Source organism: Microtus ochrogaster, linkage group LG5, assembly GCF_000317375.1.
Source record: "Microtus ochrogaster isolate Prairie Vole_2 linkage group LG5, MicOch1.0, whole genome shotgun sequence".
Taxonomy (NCBI): domain Eukaryota; kingdom Metazoa; phylum Chordata; class Mammalia; order Rodentia; family Cricetidae; genus Microtus; species Microtus ochrogaster.
In genome coordinates, this window is record NC_022031.1 from 46,543,336 (window position 1) to 46,559,303 (window position 15,968).

A 15,968-nucleotide genomic window follows, 5' to 3' on the forward strand; every position below is an offset into this window, starting at 1 on the left:
ACTCAAGAGAATTTTTAGTGGTTTTAAAGACAGAGAAATGGCTGTGAGTGTGCTGATTTGGTTAATCAAGGACAAAAAGTAATTTGAAATTTCACCACTGTGCTATAGACCCAGCAGAAACAAATATGTGGTTCCTCTATTTTATCACCTACCTGGGAAGTGCCTCTTAGCCTTGTCAAGAAATCAATATTTTATATAATGAAGAGACAAATGAGTGCAATAGCTGTGTATTTACAATTGATGCTTGGATGAGATCAGGACGAAGTTTTCAAATTTTTGATCAACTTATTACGTAGAGTATAAAACTCCACTGAAGATATCTGTGTTCCCTGTTTGTGATAATGATCTGGATGGAGCTTAATTTTTTATGCTGTGCTTGCATATGTGACCAGTAGGTAATAAAAATCTCTTATCTACCTCAAACTTTGTTTTTTTTCAGAAGCCAAATACTTCAAAACCTATCTTTACATTTTAAATAATTGACATTAATTTACCATGAACTGTTTCATGAATTCACAAAATCCTAGGTTTTCTTTGGATGAAAGTTGGTGACTGCTGAGTCATTATCCTTATTTCTTAGTGATCTATTCAGATTATCTGTTTCGTCATGATTCAGTTTGGGTACAGACTCACTTCTTTGAGATTATCTAATTGGTGCCACATTGTGTGAGACCCCCTCAGGATCCCTCATACTTCAGAGTATCAGGTATACTGCTTTCTCTTTCAGTTCTGTTCCATTTATACGAATCTTCTCTGGCACTTTCAGTTCCACAGAAGGCCTAGGACCATTGTTTATCTTTTAAAAGACAATTCTCAGTTTCACTAGTTTGTGCCACTCCTCAGGTGCTCTCCACTCCAACTGCTTTTGCTCTGAGATTTCACTATAAGATCAGGAAGCCTATAGAGCAACAGTCCTGCTTAACAGTGATTTAAAATTCTCAATAAAATGCTACCAAATTCAATGGAACAGCATACTAAAGAAATATATACCACAACTGAGTGAGATGTATGCTTGAGGTGCAAAGATGGTTCAACACATTCAAAGCAATAATATATTAACACACTGACATTAGCAGGTATAAATCATAACATAATTTTAAAACATGCAAAAATCATTGAGTTAAATGCAATATCCTTATGTAATTAAAAACTTCTCAAAATTGCAGAGAAAAGAATGTATCTCAACTAATGATAAACTTAATGGGACAACCTTTTTTTAATTTATTTTATTTCCTTTTTTAAAAAGAAAGCAAACTATCTTTTCTCATTTTACATGCCAATCCCAGTTCCTTCTTCTACCCTCCTCCAATTCCCTTCACCTCTGCCCCCATCATTCCTCAGAGAAGATAAGGCACATTGCTTGGGGGGGGGGGCAGGCAACATTTTTTAACCATAAATTGCAATAAGGTATGGATGCTGTCATCACATCTCCAATTAGAACTACACAGAAATGCTACTGCATAGGCCACTTAGGCAGGAGAAAGAAATAAAAGGCATCAAAATCGTAAATAAAGAACCAAAATCATTTTTGTTTATAGGTAAGATATTAAATATATATATATATAAAGTTGAATGTATATTATATATAAAGTTGAATATATATAATATATAACTAAATATGTCATAAAAATAATCAACATACTATTAGGATTAATAAAGTTGGTATTGTGGGATAATACAAAATTCAACATACAAAGCTTGTTTGCATTTTGTGCACACAATAAACTATGAGAAAAAAGAAAATTGGAGGAACACAGTTCTTTTTATAATACCAGGAAAATATGCTTACAGATCATTACAAACTAGGACATCGAAGAGACTGAGATACAATGCACAGGGATTTTAATATTGTAATAAAGAATCAGAATCTCAAGCAAACAGTCAACTTTGCCTGTCTGGGAGGAAACCTCAGTTCAAAGGATGTCAAAATGTGGGTAGGGATAGTGAGGGCAGCATTCCAGGCACTAGGAAAGGTTTGGTCAAGAAGAGACATAATGACAGCAACAAAATATATTTTATAGAACCAATACAACCTAATAGAAATTGCAGGCTTTGAAAGTGTGAAAAGGAATTTTATCACTATTTAAAAATAATTCCCTGGTCAGAGAAGCGTCAAAGAATGTTGATTTATGAAATGACACTCAGTTGCAATACCATTGTATACTGATTGTGAAAATAAATAATTACTGAAAATTTAAAAAAAAAAGGATATGAGACACATGTCTTGAGCTGCCTTATTTACAACTCAGATACCTGGACAATGAAACGCTCCTCAGAACAGCTCCTGGTGTATTTGAGATAGATAGTATGTCTCAGGAGGAGTCTAAGCATCACACAAAGAGACAGTCTGTGCAAGGGTGACATTAAGACACAGTTCATCCACAGAAGGAAGTAATCTACAGGAAATGGCAATGGCTCTTGAGATATTTTGACCGTGTTATGAAAATGAATGACAGCAGACACCCGAAGATAGCACTGCTTGGTGGAGAGCACGGGATAAGGGAAAGAGTAAGGCCACAGAAAATGCTGGATAAACAGCAGAAAGGAAGACTGTGGAACCTTGGGTATAATGATAACACAAGCATCTAGGACTGCCCAGGATAAGAACAACTGGAGAACCGCCATAAACAGGCTTTCCATGCATGCTTAAGCGTTGCCAGGCATACATGATGATGATAATTCATACATAAATTCTTAAAGAAGGGAAAGGAGGAATCAGAAAGAAAAATCAAAGATGATGAAGAAAAAGTTCAGGTAATTTTAGTTTTAATTCAGAGCAACTGTGGCAGATATTTTGATGTATTCACATCTTATTACTTCTTAGCAAACTTCCACAATAATATTAAATATAATAATATTATGCCTTATTTCATAATTCATGGTTGAAGACTCTGAGTCTTATAGAGGTTAATTCAGGCTGTAAATGATGCAGATAGGTTTCTTTCCTCTGGAAACTAACTGGTCAGCAAAGAAATACCTCAAACTCCAAAATAAAAGGCCAACCAGTGCCCCGAGATCAGATGGGGCCAACTCTTTTAACTAACTCTATACAATACCCTTGAAGTTTCCTATGGAAGAGTAATTCAAAGTGAAGTTATCACCTCTTCTTTGAGTGTTCCATGGTGTAGGAAAGGAACTGCATTGAAAATGTTATTCTACAGATAAATGTAAATGTATTCCTCATAAAAACTAAAAATAATCAAATTTATACAATAAGATACATAGATTGCAAATAGATCATTGGGGATTACATCAATGAGCTCCTGAATTCACACTCCCAGTACCTCCCCCAATATAGGTTCACTTTGTGTTTTTGGTTGATGAAGACATTTAAAGCCTCTTTGTTTAGCATCTATGTGAAAGTAGTTTTCAATCTTATAAGTCATTGACCATGCAGAACAAGGTGATTTTAAAGGGGTAACTAGCATAGGAATTCTTCATTTCCTTTCTGCTAGTTATCTCATAGCCTGGTAATCCCCTCCCACAGGGGTACAGAATACAGACAGTATTTATACCTGAGCACAGAACCACATCTCTGAGGACATCATTATAAGATTACTGACTTACTTCTATCTGATTCAAAGATACAAATACGTTGTACAGCTGTTGGATCCCAGGTGCCTGTTAAGAGTCTAAAGTCAAGTTTGTTAAAGTGAACGGGTAACTTTAACATTACTTTTTCCTCCACAAGTTTTCTAGAGAAGGTCTAGGTAAGGAGGTTCCTAAGAGTTTGAGTCAGTCCTTCTTATGCTCCAGCAAATGGGAAGAAACTCTATGAGGATAGCATGTCAGAAAGCAAACCATTCTAGGTATATTTCCAGAAGGTCATTCAGATTTGACATAGTAAATGAGACATACCCCAATAAAAACAGAAAAGAAGACAGGAATGAAAACTGAGAGACTCAATAAGAAATTTTTTAAAAATTATGATTTAAAATTCTTATTTTTGTTTTGAAATTTTTAGTTGTCAAATAAATTTAGAGTATATTTGATATTATACTTCATTATATCTAAACATGCAGCAACTACCACCATTAAATCAGCTAACATCTAATATCACTCAAGCTGTACATTGGATAACCAGATCTGAGTCACCACATAATAGAAAGTTTGTACACTTTGATCAAAATGTCCTCAGTTCCCCTCCCGCAGCCCTCACAACCACCATGCCATTATTTGTTTTTGCGCATTGGACAAAAAGAATACATATGAAGCAGAAATTCAATTCTTGGAGTCTCGCTGCTCTTCCCAAGGTTTAAAGTGCCTGCTGTACTAAATTGGCTTAAACACACCTATCAAAATAAATGAGGCTTTTCCTTTTTGTTTATTTAATTTATTTATTTTACCTCCCAACCTCAGCCTCTCCTTCCTCCTCTCTTCCCACTTCCTCCCCCCGCCCCGCACCTTCCCTCTGCCTCCTCCCCTCAATCCACATCTCTTACATATCCACTCACAAAGGGGCAGGCCTCTCATGGACATCAGCAAAGCATAGCATATAAAGCTACCCTAAGACCAGGTACCTCCCACTGTATTCAGGCTGGGCAAGGAAATCCACCTGACGAATAGGTTCCCAAGAGCCAGTGAAAGCACCAGGGACAGCTCCTGCTTCCATTGCCAGGAGCCCTACGAATAGAGCACACTACACAACTGTCATATATATGCCAAGGGTCTCGTTGTTGGTTGAGACTCTGAGTTTTCATGAGCCAGGCTAGCAGGTGCTGTGGGGTTTCCTGTGAGGTCCCTGAGCTCTCTGGCTCCTACAATCCCTCCTCTCTCTCCTCAGCAGGACTCCCTGAGCTAGGTGCAATATTTGGCAACAGGTCTCTGAATCTGTCTCCTTCAGTCACAGGATGAAGGACAGATGAGCCTTTTCTAATGCAGACAGCATTATCTTAAGCAACTTGTAAAAATTTATATAGTCAGATCCAATATGATTCATAATTTTATCTCAGAAGTAATCTATATTTCCCCAACTCTTCAAGGAGTGCATTCAATATTTTGGTGGCAGTGATTTATTTTGATTCTCATTTTTCTATCAATATTTTTCTGGGCAGGGGGCTTCATATTGAAGCAAAATAAAGAACACATGTGTTTTATTGGCCAAAGCTAACTGAACGTTATCATATATGGCACCAACTTTAGACAAACAATGCTTGGGCTCACTGCTTTATTCGCAAACATAGCAATGCAGTCTGTCAGGAAGTTGCTATCAAATGTCAACAAGCATGATAAACACTTTCAAACTTTATCATAGAAAAATAATTATAATATTTGTTTTAAGACTTCAGAGTCTTAGAGGAGTTTGCTAAGCTGTGAGCAGAAAACTGGAAAATACGTTAGGTGTATCCAACTACAAGTTTATTTTCCTTTTAAAAGATGCATACCTGTAATCTTAATATATTCAGAAGAAGAGCAAGCAGCAAGCCCTCTGCCTCATATCCATCTCCTCATTAGTTCTCAGAATGACAACATCAATGAGAAATCCCACCTTTCACTAGTCAATATGAAGACTGAAGCTCAGAAATGCACAGTGACGTCTGAGAAGCCGGAGAGTTATCATTCGACAAAGATGTCCCAGTCAGGTCCCAACTCCATCAGTTCACTCTTTCTTCTGCCGCTCAAGTGAAGGAGATATTTTGCTTTTAAAGTCAAGCCAAACCTGTGGCCAGAAGCTGACTGGACAGTGGGTCCACTAGCACCTCTCTCTCCTAAGATGGTATCTTCATCAATACATACTTGTTGCTATATTTAAAAATATGGATAATGGTTGAAGAAAGAGAAGAGCTCTAGGCTAAAGTAGGAAAGACTAAGACACCATAGTCTGTACCTGAAAGGCTGTTTTGAGGAGACAGCTTGCTTAAAGATGATATAATAATTCAGCTGGGATTCCATAAAGTTGACAAGGCAAATATTCTTAGCAATAAAAAGAAAAACAAAATTTTGAGAAAAATTTAACTTGTCTGATGTTAGACATAATGAGTTACTTGATGTATTCAGGCACTCAATTAATTCTCTGAGAAATTCAAAACTGGAAAGGTTTTCTTTAAGTCATGATCTTTGCATCTTTGGTCTGAGCGGAAGCAAAACAGTTTATCGCTAAGAAATTCCATGCTTTTTACTTACAATCTCCAGGACTAGTTTGTGTAAATAAAAATTAAGTTCACCTCCAAAAGGAACCGAGTCTCCCGAGTAAATGACATCTGCACAATGAATCATGGGAAACTGGTGTTGCACCATGTATCTCTGTGGTTACAGTGCTTCAAGTCTCTGACATCCTCTTAAGAACCCTTGGTTGTCAAAAGTCTCCTGGTTGTGGTTATTTTTTTCTCACACTTCTTTGTAGGAAATAAGAGTCACCATCTTTCAAATTGAGACTATCTGGTTTCATCTGAAAAGTAAAGTTCAAGTTGTTGGAAAATTTCCCCTTTACTGATTAGCACGGAATGTGCAGATGATTCAGAACCCATCAGAGGAAAAGAAGATCGGCAAACAGTTCACTATAGTTATTTCAAAAGAAATTCTATCAATAATCCAAAAACCTTTAGTTGAGGTGGTCATTGCTTTCTGCATGTTTTTTTTTAAATCTGAATACAAAACCTCAGGCATCACCTAGCCAATCCAGTTATTTTAGTTTTTAAGTTCCAAACTGTTCCAATTCTTTTTTGAGATCATGTTATTTCATAATAGAGATGGCTTACAATGCAACTGAGTCTCAATACGTGATGATAAGATGATTGTATTAAAAAATCTGCCACATGAAGTCAATTACTCTTTGTGAAGTAAAGCAATATGCCTTACCCTTGGTGTACTAAGAATTAGAGTTTCTAAAATCCATCAATTGTGACTGGACTTGTCCATTAACTTTTCACAATAGCAATTGTGATGATTGGTCCATTTTAAAGGCTAGAAACGATTAAAGGACTCATTGAGGGTACAGAAATCACAAGTTTTTAAAACAAAAATCTTAGGTCTCCAAATAGCTCTGAACTATATATTTTTCTCCACTCCCCGCCCTTCCTCCCCTCTCCTTCTTTCCCTCTCCCGTGACTCCCACACTCCCAATTTACTCAGGAGATTTTGTCTTTTTCACCATCCTATGTAAATCCATATACATCTCATTTAGTTTCTTCTTTGTTCTCTAGTATCTCTAGGGCTGTGGCATGCAGGCTGGTTTTTCTTTGCTTTACATCTAAAAGCCACTTGTGAATGAATACATTTTATATTTGTCTTTCTGGGTTACCTCACTCAACATATTTTTTCTAGATCCATTCATTTGCCTGCAAATTTTTTAAGATGTCATTATTTTTTTTTACCACTGTGTAGTACTCCATTGTTTAAATTAACCACATTTTCTTTACCCATTCTTCAGTTGAGGGGCATTTAGGTTGTTTCCAGGTCCTTACTATTAGAAATAATGCTGCTATGAACATAAGTGAACATATATCCTTGTGGTACAATTAAGCATCTTTTGGATATATACCTAACAATGGTATTGCTGGGTTTTGAGGTAGGTTGTTTCCTAATTTTCTGAGAAATTGCCATACTGATTCCCAAAGTGGCTGTATAAGTATCCTGGAAATGTCAGCACTTTCCAGTAAAAGACCACACATGCAAGAACATTGTGACAACACAAGTTGATTTTTAAAAATGTTTTTTTTTAAAGTGGTCACTAATTTTGATCGAAGTTTGATGAGAAGGGAGGGGAGACTACATTTGAGGGAAACTTGCAAAGTAATAATTTTTTATTTTTTATTCATTTATTTATTTTTTATTATTATTAAAAATTTCCACCTCCTCCCCATCTCCTCTTTCCCTCCTCCCCCCTCCCCTCCCCCTCCTTCTCCAATTCAAAGAGCAGTCAGGGTTCCCTGCCCTGAGGAAAGTCCAAGGTCCTCCCCCCCTCCATCCAGTTATGTTTAGTAATAAATTTTTTAAAGCAATCAAAATTTATATATAATCCTCATAGTAATTTTTATGGAATATCATGATAATGATGATGCTAAATTACTAGAGCTCATTTAATTTAAAAGCTAGAAGTGCATAGGGACATAAAATGAATAAATTTGAAATTTTGATGAATAGCAATACAATAACACATTAAGATTAAATACAGAAGGCAAGTTATTTTATGATGACAAATGCCAACTTCATTAAGATTTCAAAGTTAAATCTGCTAATAACAAAGCAAATCGAAGTCACAGAGCTGTTCCCAGAATGCAAAGAGAACAATAGATCCTGACCTTTGACAAATTCCTATTAAGTCCTCTTCTCCAGGAACCATCACAGTGGCTCAAATTGAAGGATATTCTGCAGTGCATAAAGATTATAGTCTCTGAAATCACTCCGGATGTAAAAGCAATGATGGGTCTGTTTCAGGTGGAGAGATTCTGAGACTATGAAATCCTGAGCATGTCATTCAACATAGCATTTGAACTAAAGCATTTTGTTTCAAAAGGCATTATCAAAATAATTATCTAAAATTGATTGGACTCTAGAAATCATATGTGATAATATGTCAAGGCTAACTTCTCCACTCTAATGAGTTCATTGCAGGAAGATGTTCTTATTTGTAGGAAAGGCATACTACATCTGAAATGATGAGGCCTTGCATTGGCCATGAGCTCCCTTGTAATTAAGAAAACTTTAAAAACATGTTTTCTGATCCAAGCAGAAGGCAGTTGGTTACTGCAGCAATTGTGGCAGTATCACCAGATGGGCACATCTTACCTGACAGGTTGGTCTGCTTCATAGGGTCCACAGTTGGACAAGACTAATGATGTCTTTTCTCCTCCTGTAGCCCACACAGTACCCTCCAGCACTTTGAAAGTGGACCAGCCAAGATGATGTTTCCAGCTTGGGACCAGCCTGCTTTCTCGGCACCCTGCAGCCAAGACCTGGGGTGTCTTCAGCAATAGTGTCTGATCCTCTGTTTCTCAAGGACAAGCAAAAAGAATTGACAAGAGCCTGTTCTGGTGGCAGGCCTGGGGAATCCCTGACCCACTTCTGTGGAGGTGCCTCACACCTGGAACTGGAGACTATGTGGAGTAACCCTCGGCTTCTATAAAAAGCACCTTCTAGCCTTTCAGGGTAACCTCCACCAGTCCTTATTCTGTGCCTTTCTTTGAACTGCGACATAAATCCTTTATACTTCCTTTGTCTCGGTTACTAATCTCCACCATTTCATTCTCATCTCTCCAACACCCCACTTACCTCCCTTCTTAAAGGTATCTACCCACAGTCTTCCCCCTATTGCCTGTTACTTGTCTTTTTCTAGCCTCCTCCCCTTCAGGCAATCAATCCCTCATGTCCACTCTCCACCATAGGGACGGATGCCTAGTGCCGTAAGACCAGCTAATAAACAAGGCCTTGGGAGGTCATTAGCCCCAGGAGGAAAAATTCATTGTGTTACTAAATCAACATAGCGCCAAATTGTTATATCAATATCTATGTTTATACCATAGGTAAATGCTGCTCTCAGTCTTGATCAGAAAAGCCTCCCCTTTCAATGGTGAAGGCCAAGGCTAGTGGCCCAAGAGGCTGAGAATGTGAGTTGTGAGCTCAGTCCCCTCCCCTCAAGTTGATACAAACATCGCAATCAACAACCAACAGTGTGTGTATGTGTACATGTGCCATGGTGTTTATGTGCAAGTCATAGAACTAATTTGTATGAATTTGTGGGACTTGTTCTCTCCTTATAACTTTATTTGGATTTGGGAGATAGAATTCATGTTGCCAAGCGTACACAAGTGTCTTTACTTGGGCCATAGGATGCCCTAAAAATGGTGAAATGTTATTTAATATTACTAAACCATTATTAGTCTGGGCTTCTGTGAGCACCATTTGAACTGGTGTACTGAACAGAGCAGATGATGATCCCCTAAAGCGGAAGACATTATCCAGTCTGTACAGGGCCTGAATAGAACAAAACGACAAAGGGGAGCTGCACTGCTCCAGCTCAGATCTCACTCGGCCTTCTGGTTTCCAGACCTCTAGTCCTAGACGGGCACCCATGCCACTGACATCTGACTTGCAAGTCTTTTAACTAAAGTGTTGATCGACGCATCAAAAATAAATTGAGAGGGAACATTGATACCATATTAAGCAGTATTGTTTATTCCTTTTTTTTACCAGTCAATCACTCTGACTCTGTTTTTCTTGGAATACATCTCATTTACACTGCTGTTTATTTTGTTTTGCTTTCAGGTTTTAAAATGTCTTTTTGATGGAACTGCATAGAGCTTGGCATGATTTTCACAGAGTACTGAGCACACTTTGCGATCTTCCCACACGATGACCTCACATAACTCTTTCTTGTTTCGTTCTATGAATGGAGTCAATCTCCGAGGAATCCTCCCCACAGATCCCTCCAGAAAACTTTTGAAGGGGAAGAATGATGTTAAAGTTGCCCGTTCACTTTAACAAGCTTGACTTTAGACTACTAACAGGCACATGGGATCCTACCCCATGCAACTTACTTGTACCTTTGAATCAGATAGAAGTAGGTCAGTAAACTTATAATGATGTCCTCTGAGATGTGGTTCTGTGCTCAGGTATAAATACTGACTGTGCTCTGTACTCCTGGGGGAGGGGATTACCAGGCTATGAGATAACAAGCAAAAAGGAAATGGAGACTTCCTATGCTAGTTACCTCTTTGAAGGCACCTTGTTTTACAAGGTCAAGGATTACAGAACAGAAAACTGGGAAACCTTAACAGATCTTTTATCAATGAAGAAAAATGAAGGGACATAGTGAGATAATGTTTGTATGAATTTTGGAGTTTAATTAGTAGTATTCTAGTCCTAACTAAACTGTTTCCAGTTATAGGACCTAGGGTAATACATTTAATTATGGGAAAATATATGTATTTTATAGATCAAAACATGCATCTATTTCAGTTTTATTAATATTAACGGCTACTCAGCAATATATGTTTAATGGCTTCTTCTCTGCATTACACAGTCACCAAAGGGGTTGTTCCACTTTTAAATAGTATGAACATAATAGTAAACATGGCAATAAAACATAAATTGCTATCTGTTCTTCTGAAGACGCCTCAATTTTTCTTATCTGGGATTTTTAATTTCCATACCATTATATGTTGATGTGGTATTCCCCTCTGTAAGCTGTGAATACCATTGTTTAATAAAGAATTTGCTTTGGGTCTATTTCAGTGCAGAGTAGGGCAAGGCAGGAATTCCAAGCAGTTAGAGGAGAAGAGAGTAGGCAGAGTCAGGGAGATGCAATGTAGCTGTCTCAAAAAAAGACAGACACAGGAACCTTGAGTGTAGGCCACGAATTCATAGTGATGCACAGATGAATAGAACTGGGTTAAGATGTAAGAGTTAGTTAGAAATATGTATTAGTTAATAGGCCAAGCAGTGATTTAATTAATATAGTTTCTGAGTGGATATTTCAGGTCTGGACAGCTGGGAAAACAAACAAGCAGCCCGTGCCAACAATATATAGACATTCTCCATACTTTAATTTCCATGCAGTTATATGTAAGACATTCTCCATACTTCCCTACTGTCCTTTCTTGCCCAGTGTCCCCTGTCATTAGTCTTTGTTCCCCTAGAGAATTTAGCCCCTACTTTAAGTCACATATATATGGGCATATAATCTTATATATCTGTATAAAATCTAGGAATTATAAACAAGAGAAAGAATGTCTTTCTGAAACTGACTTAATTCTCTTCCTGTGATTATCCACCTTTCTGCACACAATCTCTTTATAGTTAACAAAGAAAACTGCATTGTGTGTATGCATATATGCATACATATAATATTTTCCTTAGTAATCTGTTGTGATACATCTAGGTTTGTTCGATAGCATAGCTTTGTGAATAGTACTGCATTAGCCACTGATGAAGAAGACCCTCTGCCATACGGTTTAGAGTCCCACTGATCCTGTGATAACCATGTACTCTCCAAGATGAGTCTCTAATCTGCCCCGGTGGAGCCATTCCTGAATGTATGAGTCATTCATTCATTCATTCATTCATTCATTCAGAGTCCCCCTCTTCTATGATAATATTATGTTATCTTTAATGTCACTATCTACAGTTTTCTCTTTGTCACTGGGATACTTCCTTTTAGGTTTTCAGAGTGCCTTCATTTTGTGCTCTTTGTCTAAATGTCCATGCCTCGCTTACAACCCTTAGCAAGCCTCCTGGCTTCTCCTGCTCATAGTTGTACTTCTTTATCTAAAGAGTGTGAGCCAGTCAGGAATGGTTGCGCTGGATTTTTCGCACACTGAAAAGTCATGATGTGTAATATTTGCACGAAGAATCATATTATCTGAATCATCAAACAGAGGGTCCAGAATTAGTAGTGATGTGCTGGTTGGTTGCTTTAATTCTGGAAAGCCAATGTTACCCTTAGCAACTGAACTCCCTTAATGTCTTGCTCCGGGTTTGTTGAATATATCATCCTCTGGCAAGAGGGAAGGTCTATATAACATGGATTGTTAAATTAGTATATTTAATAATCAAAATAAATAAGAATATTAAGGCTCAGAAAGAAAAGTCATTTGTCTGGACTCTTAAGGTGAATGAAAGCAAGGCAGGTATAGAGACAAGCATCTCGTCTACAAAGTTTAAAACTGTGCATTCAGATAAAACATAAAGGGTTTCTGCCTCTATCACTAAGTGACAATCGCTTCAGCCTTCTCGTCTTCCTTCAGGGTACCCCACTAAAAACCTTTGTCCCTAGGCTTATTCAGTGAATTTATGGTTTGTTAAAAAACCCTTGGTCACAATGCTTACAGCCCACTTCCTTTAGGAAGTGCAAGCATGTGTATGACATTCCCAGGAGGAGGCTGCTGTAAACAGACTCATGAGCACATAAAACTTCTGTCTCATGACTTCTTTCATAATCAGCTCATGATGGTCACCATCCTGTAAATTTGCAAAGAAAACCATAGTAAAATGGAGCTCGGACATTCTCCTACCTTCCCATAACTATTGATCAGTAAACAAGATCAAAGGTGGAAGGTGTGGAAATTTGTATTTGGAAGACTACCTTGAGCAGCAACTTCATAAATGGTTGATTTTGACCCACATGTAATGCTACAGTCCTTCATAGCAGGGACGTCAGAGCTTGAACTTGAAACAGTTGATGACATCACATCAGAGTTAGGAACAGAGATAGGCAAACGCGTTCATATCCATGCTCTTGCTTGCTGGCTCAGTTTCTCGATTTTGACAGTTGTTACCTAGGACACGGTGCTATCAGTCAGTGCCATTACACCTACGTGTTTCACCCTGTCACGTGCTTGGTGTCATCTCTAACCAAATAACTTGGGGATTTGGGTTAATGAAGCTCTTTTTTGAGCTGTCCAGTTTTGCTTTGTGAAATAACAATAAGCTATTAATAGGAAAGGTCTTAAGACTTAGGCATTTCTGACATAAGAGGAATCTGACAGGATCCATTTTAAAAATCAGTTACCTCCCTCTCCCTCTGCCTCTCCCTCCCCTTTTTGCTCTCCTTCTCCCTCTCCCTCTTCTTTTCCCTCCCTCAACCCTTCTCTCTCCACTTTTCCCTCTCCTCCTCTTTCTTCCTCCTCTCCTTCTCCCTCTCTTTCTCTCTCTCCTTCTCAGATTTTCTATGAATCCACATACTTTGGATTATTTTCCTGACTCAAATAAACTAAACTTTAAATTTCTCAACTGACTGTCAGCCTTATAGGATAGAAACCCAGCTAAAGCATCTCAGTGGGTGAACCTCTGTGCATCTTAGAATCTTTGCCTGTAAACTGAGTGATGTCAAATAACTCTCAATGTTATTGTGAAAAGTTAATCAAAAATAGCATCATATGAATATAGTAAAAGAACTATCATGTTAGTTCTGAATTTAAATTCTCTAACTTTTATCTCCTCAATTTCTTTTTGTTTCCTTCCCTCTTCTATTCTCTAAAATCAACTTCCTGCTAAGAATTAAGTATGAATATTCCAAAAGGCTGTGTATATCTAGCATAGTTTATTATATATTGCTCAGTATTATTAAATTATAGTTCATTTTAGCATAAATTATGGTAAAAATATTTTACTAAGAATATGGTAGAATTACTAATCAATCACAATAGGTACTAAGGTAAGCAATAAATATACGTACAGAAGAACCTAAAAGCACAGGATTTGTTTCATGCAGTCTTAAGTGTTTAACTTTTTTCTCTGAACTATAAAAAGACCAATAATTAGCTATAATTTATTCCTACAGTCATATCAGATGTTCATAACAGATATACATTCTGACTGGAATTATTGGAACTATTAACATTATTAATAATACTACTGTTCTTCAATTATTTACAGATGTGTTTTAACTGTGCCAGCTTATAAGGATTCTTTAAATGATAATTCTTAAGGTGCATATAGGAACAAGAGTGTAGACTGGGTAATATAATTTCTTTGAAAATGCTGATCATGCATAAAACTTGACAATATATTGATGTTTTACAACCATCCTACATGTGCTTTAGAAGAATGTGTGTTCTATCAAAGTGGGATTTATTTTTGCTCAAATATTTTACATCACTATAAATCTTTGTTTACTGTCTTAATACTTGAGAAGGATGTAAAGATCATTATATTACTTCCATTATACTTGTTGAAAGTCTTTTGTTATGAGACCTACCTGTCAGAATTGTACATCTATTGGGTTAAATTCACCTTCTATCATAATGCAACTATTCCTTTATTAGAGATTAGTAGTGTTTGATCATAAATTCATTTATTGGTCATTAACATAGAAATATCAATACTTAAATAATTTGCCTAGCGTGCATTTTCTGTCTTTTAATTTAAATATTTTTCCTTTATACATCTATATATCTCATTTAAATGGACAGACTAAAGTAAGGCGAAGTGCCTTTTTAAAAGTTAAATACCAATTAACATACTTCTTTTAATTTACTATTACCTCCAAAATGAACTTGGCCGACATACCTTGGTTATGTCTATAGTGTGCATGGAGTTTCAACAAAGTGCTTGGTGCAGCATATTTTTATATGTTTATTTTTTCATCTGAACCTTGAATTGATTAAAAGCAAATATTCTTTTTCCCAAGAGCCTTTAAATCTATGTTTAGTAGGAACAAGATAGGGACTCTGATCTGAAGTCTTGTGAATTGGTGTGAACTCTTATTAGTCTACTGGGGGAGAAAATGCGCTCCGTCTAGAAACAGCCGCTTGATCCCATCCTTTGCGAAATCACTCATTGATATGTTTAGGACATGAAATGTGTCTATTACTCTGGCAGTTGTTACATTCTAGTCTGTGCTTGCAGGATTACACAGTATGTGTTTGAGGTTCAGTTGTGCCTAGTACATCCTGTCAAAGCAAACAACGCTTCTAAAAATCCACTTTGCTCCATTAGAGTGTTCAGGCACAATGCAAGAGTTCCGGGCTCAGCTTTCTAAATTAGCACCAGACCCATTGGCGAGCTGACACTGGCATTTCCTATGGAGATAAGTTTGTTACTACTGCATTCCCGTAGTTCTTCCAGCTTTGCTGCAGCTTGTAACCTCTCCCCACTGTGTGTGTGTGTGCATCTGTGTGTGCGTGTGCATCTGTGTGTGTCTATGTGTGTGTGTGTCTGTGTTTGAGTGTCTCTGTGTGTTTAGGATGGTAAGGACTCAATAATAGGCTCTGACCACTCCGGTTTACCACAATAAAGGTTTAGGTACTGATTCTGTGACATGTTTGATGTGTGGCATATAGACTCTGACCAAATAACTAAGGAATATGAGTTAATGAGGTTATTTTTTGAATTGTCTCATTTTATTTGATTAAAAAAAACAGCCATTGATAAGAAAAAATTTGTAAGCTCTTCTCTGACAAGTAGCAGCATGTAATTACTTTAGATTTTTACTCCATAGTCATGACCTCACCTCCTCAGAGTTAGACAAGGGAGCAGTATTCTTTTTTTTTTTTTTTTTTTTTTTCGAGACAGGGTTTCTCTGTGGTTTT